Here is a 16,308-nt window from a genome sequence, read left to right as displayed (position 1 = left end):
TTTTTTTTTTTTTTTAACTCTGGACATTTCATCCTGCTGTTTTGTTTTTAATAACAAAATTGGTGTCAGGACTTCACAGTATTTTCCAAATATTTCCCATTTTCTTCATTCACTTGGATAAGATGGAGGATCAGCTGTGTTCTAGCCGGGCTTCCGGGCACAGACACTGGAGTGTGTTCTAGTTGTGGGTCCGTGCATGGGCTGTGCTGCGTGTTAGCTGTGGTTCTGCGTATGGAGTTAGGCAGAGGAACCCCACTGCTGGGCGAGACAGAAGGGCCACCAAGTCCTCAGATCAAACTCAGGAGTGGGCACCTGAGAGATGACTGCGTGGGATGCCCTTGACCACTGTGACAGCCCCAGTGCCTAGCCCAGTGCCTGGTCCGTGGCCAGGGCTGTCATTAAAACACTCGCGGCTACATGTGCTGAGGCCTGACTGGAAGGGATGCCCCGAATGGAAAGTGAGCAGGTGTTTAAACTGTGCCTGCGTCTAGGCTGAGCTGCTGTGTCCACTGAGATGGGGACTGTGAACGTCGGGTCGTAGGTTCTGTGGTATGAAAAGCAGCTCTGTGTGACAGGCGGGTGTTGTGAACTGGTGTGTATGTTCTCAGGTGACTTTGTGGAGGGTGGGTCGCAGGAAAATGGTGCTGGGAGCATCCGTAGTAGGGTCCCCGTTGCCGGAGGGCTGGGCCAAGCAGCTCTGCCCCATGTCTGTGCTGGTGGCAGGCTTCTGGAGCTACCTACCGCACCAGATCTGTCTTTCTGGCAGTCTCCTCGGGCTGGGTGATCCTCAGAGGAACAGCTGGAGCTCAGTTCCCAGTGAAGACTGGCTTCAGTCACCATTTCCTGTTGGTTCATCTTGAAGAAAGCGTCCAGTGTCTGTTTTGGCTGGGTGGATTCGGGGTGAGGTGACCCTGAGTTTGGGGACTCATGCTTTTCTATGGCGTGACCTTAGGGTTGGGCCTTGCTCAGGACTTTTCTCTGTAGCCACCTTGATCTTCCTGTAGGGGAGGTAACTCCCCAGAGCCGAGAGGAGCCAGGGGCGACCGGCGCCGGGCCCTTTGGGCTTCTATCCTATAATGAGGGGATTACAGGTAGCACCAGCCTGGGACTTGCCTAGGGCCAAAGGGAGTCCCGAGATTCTTGCCTTCGATTAAACATCTGCCCCTCTTCTCCCTTTGGCCCCAGCCACAGTCCTGGTGGGCTCCAGCCTCCTGGTGCCACAGTCACAGAGGATGTCTGAATGCCCTTTAATCTGTGGGGCCTCCCCTTTGCATCGATTAGCACCTGGAAAAAGCCTCCGTGTGTCGTCCTGCAAATTTGAGTAGATGCCACTGACATGTGGCACCTGGGTGGCTACTACCAGTGCGAAATGTCACAAGAGAAGGAGGTGACCGTGAAATGTCCTGTCGTCATGTGGATGAAGACGACGGTTCACAAAAGCCCAAGGTGGGCATCTGGGGAGCTGAGGACAGGGACCCACTGGGTGCAGAGGTCCACGCGACCTCCATCTGCAGTGCTGACCTGCCAGCCTCTGAGGCACCGTCCCTTCCACCCTGCGGCTGGCGGCTCCTGGGCAAACCTTCCCAGGCATTTCCGGCCTGGCCACGGAGAGGCAGTGGAGGAGCTTGCAGGGCAGGGAGACGTGGGGCAGGCTGTGGGAGCAGCTCAGCACAGGAGGCTGTGGGAGCAGCTGTTCCCCGTGAGCGCAGTTGCCGAGACAGTGCCTCCTCCAGGGGCAGGGGGCGTGGCCTCCATGCTGGCCACTGCGCTGCCTCAGTGTTGCTCCCAGGCTGGCCCGAGGCCCTGACGCTCTGGCCACCTCTAGTCACCCTTCATCTCCAGCCTCCAGTCGGAGCTCATGGTTCTGTCTTCTGTGTCCTTCATCCCCCCAGATCTCTGACCTCCCCTTCCACTTCCTGTTGTCACAGCTTGCCTGCAGGAGAGGATGTGACTTATCTCAGTGCCCCAAGTATGAGCATGGGGCCATGGACAGATCAAGGGCTCAGAAGATGTGTGTTGGGTGGGGAGACCCCTCTCTAACGCTATCTACCTGTCCGGTCGTGGGGTCATGCTGTCCTCCTGCCTTGATTCTAACAGCCGCTGGACCCACTCTCAGCCACTGCACTGTCTGACCACCCTGCTTCACTCTTTGGGTTGCTAGGTCTCTGCTGCCCAGTGGGCTTTATGGGCCGTGTTCTCATGGGCTCCCAGGCAAGATGAAGATTTGTTTGCCTGACCACACATGAGGACTGGACCTGCCAGAGGACAAGGGGCTTTTTTCAAGGCCTCGTGGCTCTGTAATGATTGCACCTGACTAAAATCTTCTTAGCCTCCGTTAAGCTGGTGGCATCTTTTCCTTGTTTTTAGGGACCTCGTCAATGGCCCTGTTGTCTGAACTGTTGAAAATTCCAATTCTACCCTGATGGTTTAGAGGGACTAACTGCCCATTCCTGGCCTCTTCCATGTTCTCTAAATAAAAGGAAGACCAAAGAAGAATGGATGCATTTGAGTTGGGGTATTGGTAAAAAATATTTAGTGTACATGGACTGCCAGAAGAATGAACAGATTGGCCTTGGAAGAAGTGCAGTCAGAAGGCTCCTTAAAAGCCAGGATGGGATGACTTCATCACACGCACTGTGGACGTGTCACCAGGAGGGCCTGGTCCCTGGAGAAGGACACCATGCTTGGTAAAGTAGAGGGTCAGCAGAAAAGAAGACCTTCAAGGAGATGCCTGACAGTGGCTGGGATGATGGGCTCACACACAGCAACGATTGTGGGGATGGCGCAGACCAGGCAGGGTTTCATTCCGTTGCACACGGGGTTGCTGTGAGTCTGGCCCGATTTGACGGTACCTGACGCCAACAACAAGCCATGTTGACACTTCTGTGCTGAGGTGCCCCCCATCAGATCTTCAGCACCCACTTCCTGTGTGCGGGAGCTCACTGTCCCGGGCAGTGTAATAGCGCCACCCCCGTCTCACAGATACGTGGAGCTGAGGCTCAGCTCGGGGTCACGCGCGTCAGTAAGTGCCGCAGAATGGACTCAAATCCAGAGCAAGCCGGTTGCTGCCACACCCCACGCCCCTCGCTGCCGCCGTTGAGGGGCCATCTGCCCGGGCATCCAGAGCCAGAGACCTGCAGGGAAGGGCCCACCCTGGGATTGATGTTTCCCAAGGCTCCCAGGATGTTTTTTCCCTCTTTCCAAGTGCATCTGCCATATCCCCACCTGCGGGCCGTTAGCCTCAGCCTAGGTTACAAACCAGGAACTTGTGTCCATGGGCTAATTGCCCCCAGCCACCAAGGCCTCATTACCGGGAGCCTAATTACTCTGAAACCCAGCCTATTAGCCCCCTGAACAATTAGGCAGAGGCCAAGCACGCACCCTACCTGCGCAGGGACCAGAGGGAAAACCTGGGGTGGCTTTGGAGGGAGGGAGTGGGTCCCCTTGGAAACCAGAGAGCAGGCACCCACCCACCCTCGTCTGATTATTCCCTACCCCCAGCTTGCAAAGCCACTAACAAGAGCTTCCCCTTAGTGAGCAGGGAGGATGGGGCCCAAGTAGTTGGAGGGGACACCATTATAGAGCCGAGTCCTAATTGTCACCGCTCAGCTTTCTGGGCATGAATAAAATGTCACTGGTGAAGTGGCCGGCCTGCAAGCCTTTTCAGCACACCTTGCTGGCTCCCCGCCCCTGCTGCGTGCCCCCCATGTGGCCCCCTTCGTCCGGGCGAGTCTCTTCCTCACTGCTGGTGCTGAGAGTGGCGCGGGGCACTCCGGGGCTGCGGGAGGACTTTGGCCCACTGACAGAGAATTTGGGAGTGGAAGACAGATCTGTGGTTGGTTTTGACCACACTGGAACCCCTTGACTTATAGCCAAGGGGCTGGTGGGCACAGGTCAAACCATCTCCCTTGGAGTCCTGCACCAGGCACTCAGCTGAGGGCTGGGCAGAGCACTAGACAGACAGCAGATTCATCAGGCTGGGAACTCCTGTCCCAGGTGAGCCCTCAAGGAGCTCTGGTGGCAAGTGGTCTGCAAGTGTCAGCTGCTCACCGTGAGGTCGCATAAAGATCACAGCCGACAAGACCCTGTGGGCAGCTCTGCTGTGTCGCCTGAGGTCTCTGCCCCCAGCCGCAGTGACACTGGGCAGTCACCCTGTGCCTGACCCTGATCCACACGGGCTCCCTGTGAGTTGTGTGCTCGTAGCCCCACTTTACAGAAGAGGAAACTGAGGCACAGTGTGGTGCCTAAGGTTCTGTGGAGCCAGGAAGTAGCAGAGCCAGGACTTGAACCCAGGTCGCCATGGGCCTGCTCACATGCACTGCTGATGGCGCCTCAGTGTGTCTGTGGGGAACTGGGCTCCGCGGTTCTCGGTGGCTGAGTGTTTGGAAGGACGTCTCCAGGCCTTTCTTCTGAGGTGCCTGGGGTGGACTCAAACCTGTAACCTTTCAGGAAACAGCTGAGCACAGCCACCATTGCATCCCCCAGGGGCTCCCTACTCTACCCAAGGGCCATGTGACTAGTGAGAGAGTCCAGATGCCCATGCAGACCCCATCCTCCCTCAGCCCGTGGCCCTGTCCCCCGGGGGAGCCTAGCACCGTGGCAGTTAGAGCACTGAGGGGCTCATGGTATTGGAAAGAGGGAGCCCGTGGGGAGCAGGCCTAGACTGTGGTGGTGCCTGGGGTTCCAGAAGGCTCTCAGAAGCATGATGCTTCTGTCTGAAAATCAGGAGATGAGGTGGCGTGACGGCAGGGCTCACAGAGCTAAACAGCTGTGGGTGGGGATCTGAACTCAGCGCCCAGAGTCCCGGCCAGCATGTGTGCTGCCCCTAAACGCCTCCCTCCTCACTGGCTGGAGCTCCCCGTCAAACCCCATCTGTGCCTTGGCCCAGCTGGGAACGGAGAGGAGGGGATGTGGGACAGAGGGTGTGAGGGCAGGGGCACTGACAAACACAATGAAGATGTGCAGGGGACAGAAAGGAGGGGCGTCTCACAGCCGAGGGGGGTGCTGTGCTCCTTGGGGCAGGCCGCCCCCTCCTCTACATTGTGGGGAGAGACCCGCTAACTCAGCCTCGCTCTGGAGGCTGCCACCAGTCACTGGGTTGAAGCTTCTCTCCAGCCGCACCCGACATTGGCTCCCCCAGGCCCGGCCTCTGTGCACAACCACAGAGAGGGCCCCTGTGAGGGCCTGGCCCTTAGGAAACCCTGAGAAGGTCCCTCAGAGACCATCCTTGTTCACGCTTCATTGATACTTTTGACAGGAGCTGGCTAGAGGCAGGCCTGGGCAAGGAAAGGATCGGATGAAGGGCCTTGCCTTTCCCAAGCACGGTGTGTGACGGAGGGCACGGAACCATGCTGAAGGCAGGGCTGCTCCTAATTGCCCGCTGATCACAAAGGCCAGCAGCTCCCAGGCCTCTTCTCCCCTTGAGGACCTCGGCTGGAGGGAACCTCAGAGTGGTGCCCCTGACGCCCTTCTAGGCTAAACCTCGTCCACAAACAGTATCACAGGTTCCTACCGCATCAAGTCCCCTGGGGCCAGAGTCGGTGAGCTGGTTCAAGTCCCTTTACTGCCTCCTGACAACTTGGAGGCCCTGGCCAACTCCCTTTCTTTGAGCCTCAGTTTCCCTACCTGTAAAATGGAGACAAAGTGTGTAACTGCCCCAGTTTCTTAGGGTTACCATAACGAGAAAAATGAACAAACCCTCCCAGTGGGTGTGTTTAAAGAGGCTGGGGGTCCAAATTCAAGGACCTGGCGTCGCCATGTTCTCGTCTCAGCTCTGCAAGCCTTCCTTGTCTGTAGCCGGGGCGTTTGTTGGCGTTCCTCGGCTTGTAGACAGACTCTTGCATCCTGTTTTGCCTGTGTGCGACTGTCCTCATGTCTGTCCTCTTTTATAAGACGTCGCTCCTGAGGGATTAGGAATACGGCCCATGCTTGAGCCCATCGTTGCAACCTCTGTGTCAGTCCGTCTCGCTGGTATGACATCATTGACTTAAGTGACAACACCTACAAAGCTAAGCCCTATTTCCCAGGCGAGACCACATTCCCCTGCAGGGTCAGGGCTTCACGTACATTGTTTGGGGGCAGAGTTCAATCCGTAGCAATAACCCATTTACCAGGTGGCTGAACTGGAACGGATTCTTTAAGAGCCATTCCTGCAGAATTATTAACTTGCATCTCCTTCTTAAGCAGACTTTGAGAAGGGTTCTTTACTCCTTCAAGAATAACTGAGCATGTCCTCAGTATGGGGTGCTGAGGAGCTCAGAGGTGAGAGATGTGAGCGGGGGTCGGGGAGCTCTGGGTGCAGCCTGCCTCGCCTGAGCTTCTAGAGAGTGAGATGGGCCAAAGAGGAAGAGCCAAGTCAATGGGCCACTTCAGACAGAGGTGAGGAACCATGACATGACAGCGCAATGGTGGTGTGACCCGCGGACCTGCTCAGAGGAAGAGGCTTCAAAGAAGAAGACACTTTCTGAAAGGGGGAGAAATCACGCAGGCACCCTGTGGTTGGAGGAGGTCGGCTGACCCTGACCTTAAATGTTACCCCAGATGAGTGGGAGGTAGAAGAGGGGGCACCCAAGGCTGGACAAACTGGGTGTGGCCACATGGACTGTGCCTGTGCTCATTTGCACACCCAGCATTTCCTGGGCCACTGCTCCGCACCAGGCCCCGTGCAGACCCTGAACGCTGCTGTCAGCCGCTCTCGAGTGGGTCCGACTCGCAGTGACAGCGCGCCCAACGGACGGGAATTCTGCCTGGTCTTGTGCCATCTCGTGACTGGTTGTGATCCGCAGGGTTTTCACAGCTGGGCTTGGAACCAGGCCGACTGGCAGGCCGACTGGCAGGCCTTGCTCCCTGGGCCGAGTCTGGGCTCTGCTGAAACCTGCTCAGCGTCTCGGCACCACGGCTGCCTCCGCCGACGGCCGGGGGGGGGGCCGTGCGTGAGCGCTGGGTGCAGTTGAGCTCGCATCTCCTCCAGGGAAGACGGGAATTCAACCGCTGAACCCCGCTGCCCTCCGGGCCCTAGAGGGGGTCCTGGAGAAAGGGCCCTGGTGGTGCAATGGTTCACTGGCTGCCAGCCAACCAAAGGTTAGTAGTTTGAACACACCAGTCACTCTGTGGGAGAAAAGACCTGTGATCTGCTCCCATAAAGATTACGCCTAGGAAACCCTCCTGGGGGCCATTCTCTGTCACACGGGGTCACCAGGTGTCGAAATCCACTCAGTGGTGCTGGGTTTACGCTCTCAAGCAGTTCCCATCTGTGATGGCTGCAGTTATGTCCGCTGCGCTGGGTCATGGCTCTCAGTGGTTTGGCAGTTATGATGTCACCCCCTTGATGAGAGCTGATAGAATGGAATCACCTCCATGAGGAGACGTCCTATGAGTAGCCAGTCAGCTGAAAGGGAGTTTCTCTGGGGGTGTGGCCTGTACCCAATATATGTGGTCATTCAGGCAAAGCTCTCTACTTTTCGCTCGAGCTGGATCCTGGCCTTACATAGCTGCAGGGGCCAGTGAATCCCAAGATCCAGAGGTCAGATGACGCTGCGTGAGCTGCAGGAGCCAGAGCAAGTGAGTGAGCTCTGTCAGAAGAGCCACACATGTAAAGATGGAAGGAAACTCCCCTTACAGCTATTGGCTGATCACATCAGCTCACATAACCGTGGGGGTGATTACATCATTGCATAACTGCCAGACCACTGAGAACCATGGCCCAGCCAAGCTGACACATGGTCTTAACCATCACACCAGCCATACCATCAACCTGGCATGAAAATAAAAACAGAAAAATCCAACTCATTGCCCTTGAGTACATTCTGAGTCATGGTACCCTCAGGTGTTAGAGTAGAACTGCTCCAAAGGGTTTTCTTGACTTCATTCTCTACAGAAGCAAATCACCAGGTCTTTCTTCTGCAGTACCGCTGATGGGTTGGAACTGCCAATCTTTAGTTTAGTGGTTGAGCACAAACGGTCTATGCCAGCGGGGCCCTGGCATGAGAGTGGACATGTCATTTTCAAACAATCAGGCACCTGTCAGGCAACTACAAACCTTGGGCTTCTCAGTCACGAGGTTTTGCAGCAAGTACTGGGCACCCATCAAACCTACCACCACCGAGTTAGCTCCACCGCATAGTGGCCCTGCAGGATTTCCAAGGCTGTAAACCTTTAAGGAAGCAGACTGCCTCATCTTTCTCTTATGGAGCAGCTGATGGATTTGAACCACCAACCTTTTGGTTAGCAGCCACCTTACTTAACCACAGCACCACCAGAACTCCCACATATTGAGCTGTTGTTGTTGTTATGTGCCGTCGAGTGGGCCCTGACTCATAGTGACTCCTCCTTGGGTTTCCGAGGCAGTATCACTACGGAAGTAGATTGCCCAACCTTCCTTCCGAGGAGTGGCTGGTGGGTTTGAACCGCCAGCCTTCTGGTTAGCTGTCAAGTGCCTTAGGTACCATGCTACCAGAGCTCCTACATATTGAGCAGTTCTCTGTAAATCACGAGGCTATGCAACTTGGGACTATCTATATTATTGTCTGTGATTGTGCCTGGGTGGGTCACTGAGTAGCTGCTTTAGGGATGTGGTCTGCTTCCCGTAGATAAGAAACAGCTTTGGGAGTGGTCTCTAGCTTATGGCACGCTTGAACCCTGCATGTAACTGTGTCATTGTTCAGCAGTCTGCCATGCTCTGCTGATCTAGAGACTTTCAATAGGCTTGAATTAATGGCCTGCCTTATGGTTTGGTAACATTGAGACTGTGCCTTTTTACTTGTCAACCTTGGGCTTGTCAGCCTCAGCAGCCAGCAGCTGAGTGAAGAAAAGCCTCCAGCTTCAGTGGGTTGGGAGCAGGAGGCAGAGCTGAAGCCCAAGGTGAGGGGCTTTCACCCAGCCCGTAGAACGTGGTACTTTGAACTTGGACTAAAAGCCTCCAAACTGGAAGAGAATTAACTCCAGTGTGTTCAAGCGTCCTACTGTGGTATCTTCTGTTAGAGTGGCACTTGGGAACCAAACCGTCACCTTTTATGTCATCTCTGCTGTGCCTCGAGTCTCCTGGAGTTGTGTGCTGAGACAGCCCTGATGGGGTTAACATTTCAGTGGGAAGGCGGCCCGTAACCACAGTATCAGTAAACAGGTATCACCAATAGAGGTGTGTGCTGTGAGGGAAAGGGTGGGACACTGCTAGGCAGGACAATGGCAAGGGTGGAGATGGTGGAGGTAAAGCTTAATTTGGAGAAGGGGCCAAGAGGACCTCCCTGAGGAGGAGACCAGCAGGATGAGAAGGAGCTGGTCACAGGACCCGTGGGGAACAGTACGCAGGCAGAGGGAACAGCAGGCGGGAATGCTCAGAGGCAGGGAAGAGCTGGGTGTGTTCCAGCAACTTGGGGAAGCTGAGGCCAGGGTGTCCAGTGATGGAGAGAGGGGCTCAGGAGGAGGCTGGGCCACCTCACGCAGCCCTCGAAGTCACAGCTAGTGGCTGGGAGTGCACAGGTGCAGGAACTCTGGGAACGGAGACACACACGTGGTAACTGAAAAGACGCCAAAGAGTCCTGATAAAGTGTTCATTCACAGGCAGCGTGGATGGAGCTGAAGGACGGCAGCCGGGCAGGCTGAGCTCACTCAGCCAAGCGGAGGAACCACGCTCCGAACGGCACAGAACGAGAGAGGCAGCCACAAGAGAAGGCCTCGAGACGGGGAAGGCTTCAGGGTGAGGAGTCGTCTTAAATGATGTGATGAGGATAACAGCCACGTTGGTCCTGTAAATCCAGACAGGACAAGTTAATTTGAACACAAATTCAAGTCAGAAATAATACTTAATTTGCTGTGCCCATGCATTCTCAGAAGCCACGTTGATGACGAATTGCTAGGAGGACTGGGGTGGAGACACTAGCCTGTCAGCAATGCTTAGCGGCCTGGAGAGATGCTAAAACCAAAAAACCAAATTCACTGCCACCGAGTTGGACCCGACTCATGGTGACCCCTCCTTGGGTTTCCGAGGCGGCATCACTATGGAAGTAGATTGCCTAATCTTCCTTCCAAGGAGTGGCTGGTGGGTTTGAACCGCCGGCCTCCTGGTCAGCAGTCACATGCCTCAGGCCCTAAGCCACCAGAGCTAGCAGGGGACAGAGCCATAACGCAAGGCAGGAGCTGGAAAGTGGATGGGAGCGTCATGATTTTCAAATTGCGTCGATCAACCAGATGACAGACTGTGTTTCCAGGACCATTTATCTGGATCGGAACAAACAGGAGGGGACTGATTGTTACGAACTTGTGATTCACGGCGTCCAATTCCTTTAAAGCAGGTTTGTAAATACTCCGTCCTGACGGTATTCTGTGCTCGTCTCTGTTATTGTGCCTTGAGCTACGCAGTTTCAAGGGTCCTGGTCTTGCTGTCACTGACGGCCTCTTCTGTGCCTCGTACTTTTATGGACTTGGCTCCTAGATTCAGGGAGTGTACCCTGTACATTGACCTCATGGTTCTGGGGGAGCAGAGAGGGGTGCAGAGAAAGAAATACAAAAGATGAGAAGGGAAAGGGAGGCTATTCATCTGCAGAATATCAAGCACGGCTGGGGGGTGTCAAGACAGCCCCCTGAGAGTGAAAAGAAGGATGGCCAAGTGCAGACAGAGTGGAGAGACCGGGACAGCAGAGGGGAAGAGTGAGGGCTGGTGGGGCTTAAAACACAACAGAGACCAGAGGTATAAACCTGGCCGGGGAGGGGGGCATGCATTGGGTCAGCGTGTCCACAGCCCGAGGCAGCATAAAACTCAGTGAGTGGACGCGACACTAGAGTTTTCATAAAATCCTATTGGGTTCTATTTCTAGGAGTGTCTGTAAATAGTTCAAAGTGAGTTTTCCCTCAACCTCAAGTAGAAAGGATTCCAAATGCTTTGGGTGAACTTGGAGCAAATGAGGAGCACACTCAGCTGCTAGCCCAAAGGCCGGAGGTTCCCATCCACCCCGCGGTGCCTGGGCCCAAAGGCCGGAGGTTCCGGTCCACCCCGCGGTGCCTGGAAATGAAAGTCTCGTGATCCACGTCGGAAAAGCCCGCCTTTGGAAGCCGCCTGGAACACAGCTGAGCTCTGACACACAGTGGGTCGTCATGGGTCAGGGTGGACTCGAGGCAACTGGCTATTGTCTGCGTGTGAACTCAGAGCACACGCTGGGGTTACCAACTGTCACCACCCTGAGACCGACTCTTCAATTAGGCAGGAGTTCAACTCGAAAGCAGTGGCACCCGCTTGGTCTCCAGAGGACGCCTTTGGATGCGTGGCATGTGCTGTTCTGCCTCCAGGATTGTGGGGGCCTTGTCGGGGGCCATGACACTTTGCCGTCAGGCAGCTTTGGGCAGCTTCGTCCCTTCTGTTTGCTTTGATGTCCCCTGGAAAACAGCTGGTGGTCTGGCTTCTTAACCACGGTTCCAAAGGGGGCCTTCCACCCGGGCCCGTCCATCAGCCGCCGCCTCTGCCTGGGCTCCCACCAGCGTCGCTGCCTCATTCCTCACCTGCCGTGGGGACGGCCTTCTCCGGCTCTGACTGCAGCCGCCCCCTGCTCGTCCATCTTCCCGCTGCAGAGCCCGATGGTCAGGGTCCGCCTCAAAACCCTCCCGACGGCTCCCCGGGGCCTGCTGTTCAAGCTTTTGTAAAGAGGCCCTGTACTGCTTTGATAGATAAATGGTTGCTGTTTATCAAGCCTTCCGGGGCCAGCGGCGGTGGCCGCCATTCGCCGTCAGAGTCACAGACGTGGTCACGGGCTTGGCGGGAAGCGCCGGGCTGCAGGTGGCACCCACAGCCGCCGCCGTGTCGCTGTCTCACTGCTCGCCTGCCCCTCCCACGTCCCCAGGCCTCTGAGGGCGCCGCGGGCCCTGAACCGGATTTCCGCTGGGAATCCTTCCTCCTGGTGGCGGCCCCGCCCAGCGCGGCCGCCCCGGAGCGCGCAGCCGGGCGCCCCCTGGTTGTGGCGCTGGGCTGCGGAAAGGCCTCGTGCGCTCGGCGGGGACCCAAGCGGTGGGAGCGCAGTCCCCCAGACGTGCTCACAGGAGAGGCCTGGCGACCGTTCCTGAAAATCAGCCCCTGGGGACCCTGGGGGGCCCTCTGCTCTGGCGCACGTGGGGTCCCGGGAGGCCGTGCCCGTGAGAAGCGGGCTGAGCCACCTGGTTACTTCACAAGTTCCTGGTGGCCGCAATAGGGCGAAAGAAGCAGCGGAGACCCGTTTGACTGGTATGTTCCATTTCACGCACTTACATGAAATATCCCATCAACATGTAGGCAACACAATTCTGAGTGAGCCATTTTAGGGCTCTGCGTAGAAGTCTTGGACACCGGGCCTGCGTGTTCGTCCACGTCTCCATTTGGACCGGCTGTACTTCAGCGGGTGAGAGCCACGGGGAACCAGTGGCCACTGCCGTCAGCAAAATAGGATTAGACCATCGTGGAACGCTCTGGAGGGGCGCTGGGCTGAGCTCTGGGAGGAGAGGGAAGCCGTTCCCACGTGTGTCTTCCCTTCTTTGTTCCTTCCCATGGCACGGGTGTGCCAGTTAAAAATTAACTTTTAGAATTTCTCCGGCTCCCGGACTCCTCAGGGGCAAGTGTCTGGGCCCAGGGCTCGCTCTGCGCGAGGGGGAGGCAGCCTGCAGCTTCGTGCCGTCAGGGCTGGTGCTGGAGTCCTTCCTTTTCCCGTCTGCAATTTTGGTTTCTTTGTTTCAGAAACAGGAGCTCTGGTGGGACAGTGGCTAAGGTATGCGGCTGCTAACCAAAGGCTGGTGGTTCAGACCCACCAACTGCGGTTGCCTGTGTGGTTCTGGCTCTGGAACCCCCTTCCTACAGGCCCTTGAAGTCCTGCTCACGTCAAGGCTGGCGGTCAGCATGGCTCTTCCCTGGAGTGTCTCGGCTGGAGCGCAGCCCCACCCTACACCGTGAGCTTCCGGAACCTGGAGGGAGTCTGCATTGTCCCTGTATCCCCGCTCCCTTTCTGCCTGGGTCCAGTGTGGGGCCCAGCACAGCTGCCCGAAGCAGAAGTGGGCTGCCTCAATCCGGTAAGGTGTTTCTGTTGAAGGTCTCAGACAGACAGACCAGCACAACACCCAGTGGTGACGGTAATGGTGGCGTTTACCAAGCGCTGACCCTGTGCTGGGCCATTCTGAACACTTCACAGGCACTGTGGTATTTCAAGTTTCCAGCAGCATCTTGAGGTGGAAGCCGTTAGGGCCTGACCTGGTTGGTAGGTGGGGGGCAGGGATGGGTCACGGAGTTGAGAACCTGCTGAGGGCCTGGGTCCTGGGTGTGGAGACAGACATGGTGACTCCAGACCCCCCACCCCACGTTCTCTGCAGACCCTGCCTCTCACCAGACTTGTTTAAGCTTCTGTGATGCATGTGGGAGGCGAAAGCCCATAAACACTCAGAATCTAAGAATACCAGTGACCAACATCTGGATGAATGGAGAAGACTGAAGTTGGCAGCGATTCCATTTTATTGTGTCCACAGTCAACACCCATGGAAGCAGAAGTCAGGAAATCAGATGTGATATTGTTCTGGGCAAAGCTGCTGCAAAAGACCCCTTTAAAAGTGCTGAAGAGCAAAGAGGTCACCTTGAAGACTAAGGTGCACCTAACCCAAGCCCTGGTATTTTCAGTCACTTTATATGCATGTGAGGAGTTCCAGTAGGATGGTGGAACAGGCAGGCAGACTGCACAGACCCTCTTCAACAAAGAAAAGAGGAACCAATTAACACAAATGCAGAAGATAATCCTGGAGCCCTGAGCTTTGAAAGGAAGGATACAGAAGTGGACTAAACTCCAACTAGTAGAAGAACCTTCATGAAAACACCGAGAAAGGAGACACAAGGAGGTGTCATCTGTCAGCGATCCTGACGGCACAGACAGATTGGATATTGCTGAGTGGTGTTAGGACCTAAGAATTAACTTCAAAATCGGCCCTGCTAGCCAAGGGCTGCACAGAGGACGCCACTGGTGGCTGGTGAATAAAAGAGGAAGCGGTGAAGAAGGAGACAGGCTGAGCTGTGGACTTTGGGCTGTCTAGAGGGCACAGCCATTTTAAATATTTATAAGCGGTGTCACCATTTTGGATATTTAAAGCAACAGCATTCTCTCTGATTCCAGGGGCCTAAGAATAGGCTCCACTTGCTGGAAAACACAAGGACATTCTGGATGCCAGCGACTGGAAAGGTGCAGTATTCCCCTTGTTACTCTTAAACCGGACACCCTCTTGGTGAACGGCCATCCCTCACTCCCATCCACCTTCTGGGCCGGCAGGAATTCCAGCCCAGTCTGTGTGCTCAGATGGCGCCTGGGGGCCCTGCCCTGCCCAGATTTTTTTTTTTTTTAGTTTATTTGTTTTTGTCTTTTTTAAAAAAATTATTATTTCCATCCTTTTAATTATTTTTATTTATTGTGATTTGGGTGAAGATTTACAGAGCAAATTCACTTTCCATACAGCAGTTCACATACACTTTGTCTCATGTCATTGACCACAGTTTACCACAATGCAACAGCTCCCCTCCCACTTCCTCCCCACAGTTACCTCTTCCCAGTGTCCATCCCTCCATGCACTCCTGCCCCCTGAGCTGTCTCCCTGTGCATAAGCAGCCCTTCTTCCTCCCATGGTGGTTCTCTCCAAGGCGTGTGTCTGTTTGAGGTAAATGTTCAACTCATGTGCCTGTATTTTGTTTGGCTCATCCTTTTAATTATTTATTCTTCCTTCTTCCCTTCCCAGGTTCTAGTTTTTGGCTTTTTCTCTCTTCTCTGTTCCTTGTTCTCATTCCCCGCCCCCCCCCTTTCTTATGGTTCTCCTCATTCCGTGTTTTTCTTTTTACATTTTTCCCATATTTTTCTTAATTGTTCTCCTACTCTACCTCTTTTCTCTTATTTTCCCCTCCTGAGATATTGTGGGTTTTTACCCCTTTTTCTATTCATATTTTTTTTGGCTTTTTTAAAGTATTACTTTAAATATTTTCTCCCATTTATTCCTTTTCCTTTTCGTTTTCTTTTCCTTTTTTTGGTGATTGTTCCTGTGTATTTATGTGGTGTGTGTTGCTTTTACTTTTTTGATGGTTTTTCAATTGTTGTTTTTGTCTGAGTGGGAGATATCAACCGTGCCCATATAACCCAACCACACCCCCACCTCCTGCAGCTCCACTTACTGAGTGAGGGCCACCACTTGCTTCTGCACCAACTGGTCAATGACACATGATAGCCAATATGAGCCTGACTCACCCCTAACTGCTCATCACAAACAGGAGCAAAGATCTGTGAAGCCTCTCATTCTCTGTTAAACCCACCAGGAGACGGGGTGAGGGCCTAAGTGCTAGCGAACAGAGGAGCACAGTACTCTGCTTATTCAGATACATTAAAACAAACAAACAAACAAACAAAAGAAAATTAAAATCTTGGGTGAATCATACTAACATATAATCACCAATTAAATATAAATACAACCACATCACAATGTCCTGGAGACAGAAGACCATCACAGTCCCCACAAAGAAGCAAGATAAAGCAGCAGAAACAAGGGACCAGGATACAGACCCCAAACACATCCCTGAGGAAGAAGCAGCATTGGAACTCCCTGATAAGGAATTAAAAAATGTATATATATATTTAGATACCTTCAAAGGATTGAGAGACAAATCAAAGAAAACACTGACAAAATTAAGGAAAACACAGGCAAAACCCTAGGACAATTTTGGAAGAAAATAACAACAACAAAATGACAAAATAAATGAAAAATTAGAAATGATACAAAATCTACAGATAGAAATCCAGAAGATTAATACTAAATTTACAGAAATGACACATTGAAAGGGCAAAGGAGTAGAATCAAATCAATGTAAGAATTCGTGAGATTGAAGACAAATAACTGAATATTTCTTTGGAAAGGGACCAATCAGGAAAAGGATCAAAACAAAATGAAGAAAGCCTAAAATTTATATGGGATACCATCAAAAGGAATAGCCTACGTGTAATCAGAATTCCAGAAGAGGAAGAGATAAAGAAAACCACTGAGAAAGTTGTCGAAGATTTGGTGGAAGAGAACTTCCCTGATTTGATGAAAGATGAGAATATATCCATTCAGGAAGTCCAACGAACCCCAAACAGGATAGACCCCACAAGAAAATCACCAAGACATATCATCATCAAACTCACCCAAACCGAAGACAAAGAAAGAATCATGAGAGCAGCACAGGAAAGACAAAAAGTTACTTACAAAGGACAACCAATAAGAACAAGCTCTGATTTTTCAGCAGAAACCATGCAGGCAAGAAGGCAATGGGATGGTATATATAAAACCCTGAAAGAGAAAAAT

The sequence above is a fragment of the Orycteropus afer genome, unplaced genomic scaffold (assembly GCF_000298275.1).
Source record: "Orycteropus afer afer isolate SDZICR_OR568_19922 unplaced genomic scaffold, OryAfe1.0 scaffold00128, whole genome shotgun sequence".
NCBI classification, from domain to species: Eukaryota; Metazoa; Chordata; class Mammalia; order Tubulidentata; family Orycteropodidae; genus Orycteropus; species Orycteropus afer.
Note: the sequence above shows the minus strand (reverse complement) of the source record.